The sequence below is a fragment of the Cupressus sempervirens genome, chromosome 3 (assembly GCF_028749045.1).
Source record: "Cupressus sempervirens isolate cs-2001-9-10 chromosome 3, ASM2874904v1, whole genome shotgun sequence".
NCBI classification, from domain to species: Eukaryota; Viridiplantae; Streptophyta; class Pinopsida; order Cupressales; family Cupressaceae; genus Cupressus; species Cupressus sempervirens.
The window spans coordinates 273,556,376-273,569,497 of NC_143120.1; positions in this window are offsets into that span (position 1 = coordinate 273,556,376).

The following is a 13,122-nucleotide window of genomic DNA, read 5'->3' on the forward strand; positions in this document are numbered from 1 at the left end:
GTTGTAGAAGCATAGTGGAGCATTCTAGCAGCTAGTTTAGCTACAAAGGAGATTGAGGAGATACTAGGCAATCATATTGGAAAAGGTACTAGAAATAGAACTTATGAGGAATATCTGGTCAAATAGAAAGGGAGACCAGTTGAGGATTCATCATGGCTAGTAAAGGAGGAGGTCAACCATCTTGGTTTTCCTCTAAACACTTGAGATGTGACGGGGTCACTTCTCAAATTACCCCAAGTGTCTAATGTAGGAGCATCCTGGGTGTAAGGGCAATCTTGCATCACCCAAAAATATTTTATTTTCAGCCTTTTCTATTTTAATAAGGACTAGTAGATAGGGTGGTTACTATTTATGAGAACTTGCTATTTTTAGTAAGTTTTTCATACAAGCTCAGAATGTTCTCATTTTCTATAAGAAGGTTCATTTTAGAGATATAAGCCTACCATAAAAATCTCATGGCTCCAACTTAAGTATCGGAGAAATTATTGTAGATTTTGGGTGAAAACATTTGCACAAAAATCTTCAGGCTCACCGTTGGAGGCCTTAGAGTGCTTGGACGAGGTCCAAAAACTTGAGAAAAGGGTACTAGTGTGGTTCCAAGCCTGTAGATCAGGAGCTGGCATTTTCAAAAAGTGGTATAATAGCCATTCAAAGCAATGGTTCATGAGTTATGGCCTTTGAAAATTGGGCTACCAAAATTTCTAAAATAATTTGTCAAAGATGTATTTGGCTGACTCTATGTGTATTGTTAGGGTTTGTTGGCCCTAGGTATTAAGCTTGAGCATCTAGAACCTTCCCGGGTGGCATAAATTTCCTATTTAAGAAAGACTCAAACATTGTCTAGGATAGCTTTGGGTGATAGTTTGCAACACCATCTTGCAGATTTCTATAATGAAGGCGCCCATTTGGGTTAGCATATTGTAATTGAGAATTTTGTAATTTCACATTTGCGATGATAATAAGAAGCCCATATTTTGTTTCACGCATTTGCTGTTGTTTCTTTGTTTTTGGTTATGAGTTTATGGTATTAAGGAGGGGACACTGCATTAATAAAGGATAGTGGGGTCCTAATTAAAACCAACCACTTTGCATGACACATTAATTGATTAAGAACTTGAAACTAAAAATAGTTGTAAAGTTGTGGAGGTGTCACTTAATAGGAGTTTCTAGTTTTATTGAACACTCCAAAGAAAATTTAGCTACGACAAAAGAGAAAGAAAAGAGGAACATTCAATATTCAGACACCATGGGAGCCCATTAATGACTATGAAGAGTCTTTTGATCCAATTTGAGAAAATCTGTGGTGGATGTTTTGATAAGGAGGAGGAGTTTCTAGGAGTTGGGTACTGGATGGATTGAGTTGAAAACCCTTGAAAGCAACTGGGTTTTATTAGGAGCATGTGAAAACATAGGAGTTAGGGTTTTATTGTTGAGTTGCTGTTTGGACTATTTTGTTTTTGTCATTTCATTATATTAACTAGGTTGTAGAATGGCCAACATAGAGGCACCAACTCCTGATGGCTCTTGTTTATTATTGCAAAAATTTGTTATAGTTTTAATGACATTTTTATAATTAATTTCATTTGAATACATGAATGAGAGTGAATTCCTATATTTTTTTCATATGTTTATTAGAATTTCATTTTGTACTATAAATGGAAGCTGCAACTTTATTACATGCTATTTTTTCACTCCACACTAATAGAAACCAAAGGGTTTGAGCATATACAAATTGAAACAAAAGCCAACATATATTCATTCATGGCCAAGATGGTACATAGACACTACTGAAATCAGATGGGATATGTGTTCTCAAGGACCTTTTTGGTCAGAGGCATAGGAATGTAAATTGAGTAGTCCTAGTTTCCTGCCACTTCCATGTCTACTACTTGTTGATTTCGTTTCTCTATGTTCGTGAAATCCTTTTGTAACAAATTTGGAGAAGCTAGAAGAAATAAAGTTTTAAACCCACAAATAATAAACCAAGAATTTTAGTGGTCAACGAACTTCTAGAAGACATTTATAATTATATTCATGATGTAAACTCTAACTATATATATATCATGATGAATGGTTGTAAACAAAAATAATAAATTGGTCGGTTACTTATTGTATGACATCGGTCAACATTCCTTTGGCATATTGTTTTCAAAAGTAAGTTGTCTCCACACTTGTAAACCTGGTTTACTTCTTTTATTAATAAGTTTAATTAAGCGTGTTTATTCAATACATTATATTATATAGTTTTTGAAAAAATTATGCCTCATATTTAAAATGGATTCTTGATATATTTGCATACAATCAACACAACATTCAGTTACAACAAAAAAAGTACTTCCCTTCTTGTCACATTTAAGAAACTGTACAGGATATGCTACTATGGGCATACACATTGCACCTTTGGATGCAAGTGCTAGTATTTAACATTCCAAAATATAACAACACAACACCAACCAAATTTTGCCTAATACCAAAGATTTGACGATATAAGATAGTAATAAATTGAAAATGTTAAAAACAAAAATCATTCCATCATCTTTATTAGAATAAAAAACAAATCTAAAATCAATGAACAGAAAAATATTTTATATAATTCCAGATCCTTCAAGCAAAGCAAAACCAACCCTCATATAATTACAGAATATTTAAACAAAAACAAGAGGAACAGCTTAAACATCACACACTAAGACTTGATTCGTGGAAAAAAATGTTAAATAGTCAAAATTGATTTATTTAACCAAAGTTAATTTCTACCTTAATGTATGATATTTAAGAGTGGCAAAAAAAAAAAAAAAAAAAAAAAACCATCTACACCAACACTGACACTGTAACTGTAATGCCTAGGTCAGGATCATGGTGGATTTCCTATTACACAGTTCCTACTGGATTTCAAATATTTTACACTCCCTTCGGAAAATATGGCTGGCGTTCACAACCCTCCAAAATGTTGGATCTGAATCTTCTAATGCACGGAGGGTGGTAAATCTGCCTGAAATAGAATTTGGACGTGCTGTAACAATCTGGAAGTCTGCCTAATGCCAACCTGGAATTGATGAATATTAGTGCAGATGAAATTCCTTTTCTCAGCAAGGCATTTATGAAGTTTCCTTAAACCCCAGAAGAATTAATACGTGTGTATTTTCCATATAAGACGTTATCAGCTAAATTCAAGAAGGAAAAGATTTCACAAGGAAAAATGGGCAACATCTGCAAGAAAATTTGATGGGATAACAAGGAAAAAAGACTCGTAAGGTGGGCTAGAAATCCAGACACAAAATTTATATCACTGAAATTCGTTGTTGGAGGAGCTTCCAAATGAAATGGTTTTCTGAAGCTTCTAAACGGACTGTCTCATCAAATATCTTTATTTGTTTTGTCATTTTATTTCCCCATTAACCGCGACTGAGAAACTGAAAAGCACCAGATAGAAAACCCAAAACCGGCGTGAGACAATTTCACGGTGGGAGGTTCCCACGTTTTGTTATCATATGCAAACCGAATAACAAATATTCATTAAAATCTACTTTCCTTATCTTTTTACAGCACTACAGTTTGTCATGATCGCACAGGTGTTGATTGTTGATGGGAAGAAGTTTTAGCTAACTAACAAACAATGCAGTCCACCTTCTTTAAAACGTGGCTGAAGATCGAAGAATTGCACCATTGTGTTGGTGTATCGTGAAAGCTGCGCAGATTCAGAGATCAAATATGGGTTCCATTTCTTTTTCAGTGGGTTTAGGTTTGGTAATGTCCCTTGTTGTGTTTGTTAGCGTTTGTGGCGCTGATGATGGTGAAAGGCTGAAATATTCTGCACTGCGTGCACTGAACTCCTGTCTGGTGGAAGCCCACAGTTTGTCAGACTACATTGTGAAGCTGAAGGAGGAAGAGAAGACAAAAAGCAGAACGATTTACAATGCACTAGAGGAATGCGATAGTGAAGTTGAAGGAGGTGCCAAAGAGTAAGAGTAAGAGTGTTTCTGAGATTGGTAGGCAGGTATCGCAAGTGAAGATGTATGCGGAACAATGCATGGATGAGATGGCCGCCGGAGTATTGTCCGACCCTATCATTTGGTGGAACCCACAAATCGCCACCACGCTCGACGACAGATCTCAGACCTTCCTCAAATCTCTCCGCGCTGCAGGTTATGCTATCGACTGGCTTTCACACGCCAAGAATCCATGATATCAATATAATTATATAATGTAATGTAATGTGACAATTTGGATGATGATATATGGTATTTAATATTTTGAAGTTCAATAATTTTAGATTTGGTTAATCTATTGTTTACTAATAATTAATACTATTAAATAATTTTAAGTTGAATACCATTTATTATAGTAAATTATGTTTTTAGTGATGGTTTATGATACATTTGTCATTTACAATAATGAATCATAAAGAATAATGTTTTGAATTTAATATTTTTTTAATATAAGTGAGTAGACTTTAATAATTTTAAATTGACATTTTAGATCAATTTTACAAGTACATTGATCAAATGAATGGTTATATGTATTAATTTAGGATAGATTATCTCAAGTTCTACATTAAAAAATTTAAGATTGTGATAAATTAGGTTTTATGTTCTAAATATTATCTTCAAATATTGAAATTCTAATCAACACTTAAAGGTTATGGCTCAATAAATAAGAATATTGACACTCTCCTTAAACATTCCATCCACCAAAATTTAAATGTCTCAAAATTGAGATGAATAAGAAAAGAAGATATGATTATATTCTAAGAGAGTTTGATACAAGATAAAATCCTATTTGTACCAATTGAATATGCATTAACTTAGATCCATACCTTATTGAAATTGAAAAAATAAGATAAATATTATATAAACCTTCCTTAAAAATCAAAATATAATATTTAAATTATTTAATTAATACAACAAACTAAAATGATTATTTGAGTTAGAATTTATTTATTTAAATATCTTGTTCATTTAAACTATTTAGTTTTATTGTTTTAACACAAAAGAACATTTTGAATAGTAATTGAAGAAAAATCAATAGGGTGAACTTAAAACTTGTCAATATTTATATAAATTGTTAAATTGATCTTCAAAACAACTGCCTTTGCAATCTCTTTATAATTTCTTCTGCGGGAATTTGTTTAGGATTCTTGGTATTATTTACCTTAATTTCAGCTCACATTTTGCATATCTTTCATCTCACTTTTCTCGGCAACAACATCTTTGGTTCTCCTCTCTGGCCATGGCAATTCTAACATGAACTTGATATCACTCAATGAGAGTGGACCTCATTGGCATTTTGATTTCAATTTTGTGTGTTAAATTTACTATTTCCTTAAGGTCGTAATTAGAACATTCATCCAAATTGTAAGGTTATAAATTCACTCGCCCTAAGGACTAATAGATCAGATCTCTAAGTAGTCCAAGGAAATTCTACTTGTTTAAGATTCAGATAAGGATTTAGGGTAAAATTCTAATTGGCTAAGGATTAATTCAATGGTGCTTAAAGGAGGAATTTTTGACTTGTGTTTTGCATTATTGTTGGTAACTTCACCCTTAGATCTATTGGTGTTTATCCTTTATTAGGACCTATAAATTTCTCTTTTTCCTCTTTACACCATTTCATTGTTTAAAAATCCACCTTGATTTTTGCATGGAATCGTACTTTTCTTCTAGAAATTAGATTCTATATTTGATTATTTTTGTTAAAAGAGGAAAACATGAAGAAGATCAAAACTCCTAATTATAACACAAAAAAATTGAAACAAAGATCTGTGAACTAATAAACTCACTCAATTTGACAATTGTGCTCATTCTTAATTCTCCAAAAGAGTGGATACATATCTCTCATATTGACACAATGAAAGATAGTGATATAAATAATGATGAGAAGACTTGAAAGAAGATAGTTTGCAAGTGCAAAATTTCTCAATTTATAGGATTTGAGAGCGAGAATAGAAAATTGGAGGGAAAGATGTGCAATTGGAAATGTGTCATAGTTGCATTGCACTAATTATAAAATTTCCATTGTTAAGAGGATAAAATTTTAAAATGTGTCATACAATGACACATTGTGACAATGTGTAAGAAAATGTGCATAGAAATATGGAATCACATTTAATGGAAAACGGAAGAGAAGATGTGAGAAAGTGAATGGAAAGTTTAATAATATGGAAGAGGAAGGTGTAAGAGAAAAAGGTAGAAAATAGGAGGTAGAAGCACAATTAGGGTGAAAATTTAACACTTAGAATTTAGAAAATAAAAATTTTCTAAATTTCATGGAAATGGAACAATTAATTAATAAATGTTATTTTAGTGGAAAGAGTTACTAAAAGGAAAGAATTAATAAGATGAAATGAATTAAATGATTAATGACATATGAATAAACCACAAGGAAAATTAATAAATTGACTGGCCAAATGATGAAATCAATACACAATAGTCAAAAGATAGTAATAAAAATGAAGATGAAATGTGATGATATTTAAAAGGTCTAAGACATGATCAAATGGATTGAAAAAATGATGTCAGGTTGACTGTAATGATCCCCTTTTGGACCTTGATTTGTTCTAAAATTCAACTTTTAGAGTTTGAATCATATTTAAGGACTATTATTTTGTATTGTGAATAGATCTTTTTCTTATAGTATGAAACAACTACAAGAAACATCTCTCAAGGCCTATCCCTAGTATTGGGATAATCCATCATGTGCTCGACTGAATAAAATTTTAATTTCATTATAGCTATATTTAAAAATTTAAAAATTGTAAAATACATGTATATTCATCACACACACATATATTTAATACCAATATTTATGTATAAAGTTATTTTGTTCAACTAATAAACTATTAATATACTTCATACCCTCTTATGACATGTATGACACATATAATCAAGATTATTTTTTTGTTAGCTATTTATGTTTGTCTTATAAATAAATACTAATGACTTAAAAATATAAAATATACATACATTTTTGTGATGAAGATTCTATAAGTAATTTATCTTCATACATTTCCATATAGGCCCCTTCTTATTCAATTTTAGCTGGGTTTAAAACTAAAGTCTCCCATTTTGTAGAGTGTAGATTTCTCATCATATTCACCTTATAATTTTCTATTCACATATCATATTGCTTTTACTAATTATAATATTCATCGTAGGCATTCACTTTGTCCAAGTACTAATTAGTTTCCACCAATGACAAATAACTATTTTAAGATCATTGAAATATGTCTAAAGTTTTGTAAATTATTTAGGAGCTTTTGTTTTCTATCTATTGAAAATTTTATCACTATTTTATAGCATTTTATAATTTTTAATTAAATTGTAGACATATAGTATTTATGTGATTTTTTTATATTATAGATAGAGATCTTTCATACTTTTGGTTGAAATATTAATTTTGTGATATTCAATATTCAAAAGCTAAACATATCAATTATGAGTGTATATATAATCTGTGTTTAAAGAGGAGACAATTTGTAATTGGTACAATGGATCTATAATAGAACTAAGAACTTAAATAAATGACAACAATATTTTTTATTACTAATTATATTTTTAAGTCTTCAACAGTATTAAACAACTATTGTAATTTTAATCAATAAACAATATTTATATTTTATTTTTTCAATGTTTACAATGACAAACTATTAGTATTTAGTTGACTTTTTTTACATTTATATAATAAATAGTTTGAATTATTCAAATTTATTTTAGAAATTTAGAAATTCATGTAATCATGATGGGAATGTTACTCTATTTTAGTAAGATATGTTGTACTTTTCTTTGTCAAATTTTTGCTACAAAAAAACAAAACAAAATTTTAATTTTAAAATATTAATTATCCATGAACTATTTTCCATTACATAACCTCTTTATTACAATTTAAAAACAAAATCATACTTCAAATAAAATCAATATACAATTAATGGCATGAAATGAAAAATAAATTTTATGAGTTTTGAAATAACTCTTCACTTTCTATTCCTATTACTATTTTCTATACAACAAGTACATGCCACTATGTGACACTTGTTTATTTATGTTTCTTCTTACAAGATGTTTTCCAAGGAGTGAAATGACATCTCTTATAATAATTCTTATTAGTCCCTACCTTCTAAAGGTGGGGACTATAATTTCTGGTGCTCCATTTCTTATTAATGACTATTGAGGTAATTGTTCACATTCTTCGATTTACATTTTAGTCCATGGTTAGTTTGAAAATTACTATTAAATACAATTTAATACATTTTAATTTCTATTTTTCCACTGGACATGTTCCTCTTTTCTAGTGACCTTTTTAGTTTTTAAACCAAAAATTTGTTTAAAAATAGAGCTACAGATAGTTGTCAAGGGTAAGAGACATGTATTTTTTTGGAAATTTTGTGTGGCCTTCTACATGAGCTTCACATGCCTCACAAAAATAATAGGTTAATATAGATGACTAATTGTAAAGATTGCCTTTGCAAAACCAATGCCACATCAACAATCTCCATAAAATGCATAAAGTCTACAAGGGTCAAGGTCATTTCAATATTGACCAATCAACATTAATTAATTATCATTAAATTAAAAATAAATACATATACCAGATACTAGAATATCGAGATGATCTAAGTAGGATGACCAAGATGAAACAAGCTCCCAAACTCGTCTAAGAACACAAGGGCGAGAATATTGTAGGAGTGCTTTACCACCCTACCATGAAGTAGTTAGTCTTGCCCATAATATTTCATGACATGAAAGATAGCCATCCCAACAACAAGATAGTCTAAACAAGTAAAACCTAGAGTGGTAATGGAATCATGTGGTTAGAAGAAGTCATGTTCTAAAACCATGCACAACTGCTTAGACACACACACACACAGGTCCACATAATTGGGTCAATCTTACCATAATCAAAGAAATTATCATCCCTATTTCCAATTCACATCATAAACCTCATATATGCATGTGACACATGTAAGATAAACATCATAACCAATTTAGTATGCACGACATCATCAAAATGTGTTATATACAACTATCACTCAATTAGTATAAGACATTATCAATTACACATTAAATCATTTCATCATCAAAGCATATATCCAATACAACTCTTGCTCAATATCAAAGCATCTCAAGAAGTCCAACATATCTTGAACTCTTTTTATAAAACAATTACACAAAGTGCTTATTAAGCTACAAAAGAAACATTTTTTCTAATCCCAAGAAATATATTGAAGGGATCATATTCTGTTTCAACACATGAAGCTCTCATGAATCAAAGGATAAGTACATCATAATTTCATAATATTTCATGAATCCTCCTAGAACAGAACATCTCTGAATGGTCTAGTTTCATCTTAATCTCACTATAGAACTTCTCATTGTAACCAAGATAAAATAAAAATCAAATATTTGATAATCCCAATGATATTTCCTTAGCTTGTAAAAACATTATATCTTATTGTGCAGTATTTAGATATTCTTAAAATTTGTAAATATTTTACAACCATTCACTAATCATAGTCAAGTAATGAGTAATAGTAATAGTAATGACCCACTTGAACCAAACTATCTATCAAGAAATGCCAAAAACAATTAAGTGTCTATATTAAGACTGTAGAACTCAAAGATCATTAATTAAACTTATTAACCATCATGCTTGAAAATAGATCTCAAACTCCTAGCACAAGAAACAAATCAACATTTCATTATCTATTATTATGACATGATATTTATATAGAGCACTATGATAGTCTTATGAAACATCAAATAATACTCTAGAGGAATATAAATCACCACAATTACCTATAAGCTCCATACTAATGACATTTCTTATGTTTTCTTTGTAGATATGTTAATGCATACGTTTTAATTGACCCTATCAAATCAAGTTAGACAAGTTTATTAAGTGTTAGTAATTTTCTACACTTCCAGCTTGACATTGAACAACTGGAGGTTTATGCATTAAGGATAATACAGATTATAAGTAATGAAATCACCTTGCTACATTCTAGAGATTTGAGATACAAGTTACTATTGGCATTCTTTATTTTAGAGAAAAAAAAGATAGCATGGCTCGGTCTTGGGTCATAAGAGCTTAAAAAAACTAACATCGATTAAGACTACTGAGATCTCAACTACAACTCTTGATTTGAGGAAACAATGGTAAATAAAAATGAGTCATTCAAAATGGGTTCAGATCAGTTATAGCTTCAATTGTTATTCAAAAAAAAATCTTTATATTCTAGTGCTAATGAATTCAAAAAAGAATAGAGTGAAGAAATGCCACCCACCTAGGTTTCTTGTAAAGTACAAAGAGTAAGAGTTAAATTTTCTAATGACAAACAAAGAATTTAAGCCTACATTTTGTGATAAAGAGAAAAACTTCTATTATGGGTTTACTTTGATTTGATCATTCTTAAGGGGTTTACTCTTAGGTTGATCAAGGGTAGGGTACCCTGATACTTGGCTTATGATCCTCTTTGTGATCTTAATTGGTCCACCTTCCAACCAAATATAATTTTCATGAATCTAGCTAAGAACAATTTGAATCCATTCGATCTTGAACATTTGAGGAAAATCTAGGGCACATGTCAACCCTTTCCATTCAACAATTTTATTTTCTTCCCTCAAGACTCCATTATCACATAGCTTACTATAGGAATCTCTTATTTCCATATCTCCCACCTCTCCAATCTTTCTAGTATAACAACATCTAACATCTTGGATCATGAGAACCTTCGGTGGTATCGTAGATAAAGCACTAGATGGATCTCCCTTGTAAGTAATTTTAAGAATATCATGAAATAGGGGTTTCCTAACATCATTAATTATCAATTGAACATTGAAAACCTCTTTCCCCTCTTTTCTAATAGTTGTAGAAGAGCTAGTTGCCATTTTGATTAGCTAGGGTTTGCAAGAAATAAAATAATGTAACTCGACAAAAGCTAAATACCTTTCAAATATGATGAAAAATGTCAGGTAGTAGTTGAATTTAGTGTTCAAATACTGTAATATTATTTTTCAATTCACCTTTGTGCTCTTCGTGCACTCTATAAACTCTGGTAAGAGAAAATAAGTTGAAAATTGACTAAATAACCCTTCATATTCAGCATTAATTGGTCAGTGCTTACACATATGTAATCTTGGATATCATAGGACTTTCAACATGCTTAGTTATCATAGCGAGCTTGACACTTACTATCATGTCTTCTTAACTAAGCTATAAGAACTATTCCTCTCAATGCTTAGCAATAATAGTGAAATCTTCTATGCTCGACACCAGCATAGAAAACAACAAAACTATAGATTTTCTCCAGGTTCTAATCACTACATAGCATCTTCATTCATGCATATATGATATTTCTAGATCTTAGATTCTTAGAATTGATGTATAATATGGCTTTTCAAATAACAGTCCCACTCATACCTTTTATTGCCTAGATGGGGTTGATGTGATCACCTGATCCATTGGATGAAGTGACCTCATTTGAGCTTGATTTATTTCTTTCTTCCTTCTATTTCCATGTCTTGTTCATCTGCACCTTCACCTTGTCAACACTGACCTTTTCTTTGCCTTTACTAGTTTCATTACTTAGTGTTGGTGACCTAGTTGGATAGTTTCTACTGACATGACCAGTCTTGAGACAACTAAAGCATGTAGTTTCACTCAAACATCTATTGTAGTTTCAAGTGAAATGTGTTCCAATATAATTTTTAGGAACATGTCCATATTCTTGACAATAGTGAGAATTGTACCTTGTGTTGTAATCCCAATCATAGGAATTTCTATTTTGTTGTACCTTTATCTACTCATTTCATGTCCACTTAGCCTTAGATCTACATTCATAGGATTTGTGTCTATACTTCTGACAATTGTAGTAGAATCCTTCAAATCTCTGAGTTGGTCTCATGGTATTGGTCTTGCATTCATTTGCTTAATGTCCTTGTTTATTGTAGCTGTAGCAGTATCCTCTGTAATTCTGCGTGGAGTTCTAGTTGATAGTTTTGCTCCTGCAAACATTTTCTGTATGACCCAATTTTCCACAATTATGAGAAGTATGCTTTTAGTTCTTACCTTTGTTATTCTTTTTCTCACCACTTTTAGATTATTCTACATTTTTCAGTATTAGTGTATCCCAATCCAACAATATCATTGTTAGGTCTTGGAGATTTCATCAATTTCTCAAAGTGTTTGATGGCTTCACTTAGTTTGTTGAATCTTTCAATGAATTCCTTCTCTTCTCTTAGTTCATTTCTCAGTTGATCATTGTGTAACTTTATAATTGTGATCTCAATGTCCTTTCCATTCAATTAATGCTTTGCAAGAATCAATTGATTCATTGTATCTAATTGAACATTAGCAAGATTTTGCACATTTGATGTCTTCTCTTCAATTCTGTTAGTCAGTATCCTTTTGTCATCTTCAATCATGTGACTTTGTCTTCCTTAACTTTCTTTTTCTATTTAGTTACCTCACATAGAAATACTGATTGGACTTCCTGTTCTATCTTAAGATTTCTAACCTCTTCAGTTAGGGAATTGTTCTTTTCCATCAGATTTGCAACTGCTCCAACAAATTCACCCGAGTTTCCATTTTCAAACAATCCAATAGTATCTTCTTCTTGATATTGAATAGCCAGTTCCTTTCTTCTATTTAATGAACATTGTAGTTCATCTCTTGCCTCCTTGAGTTGATGTAGGGCAAGCTTTATTTTAATATTCTAGTTCTCACTATTCTTTTTCAATTTGTAGACTTCCATCTTCAAGATCTTGCAAAGCTATAAAACCTAGAGAGCCTAACTTTGATACCAATTGTTGGAAATAATAATTCCCAAAAGTAAGTTCTGAGGGTGGGGGGGGGAGTGTTGAATCAACACTTAAAACTTTTTCCTCTAAAACATATCACCAACATCCATCTCATAACTTAACATGTAAACTTAAATAACATAACATGCATCACATCTATAGCATAAAGTAAATAACAAATAACATTGTAAATTGGTTACCCAAAAACCATCCAATGAGAAGGTAATGCTGGGGTGGGATGACACCCACAAATATTCACTATTGCACTTGTAAAGTGTGGTCTATTATGGCTACAATATGTTTGATCAAAATCTATGATCTACCTTGTGAA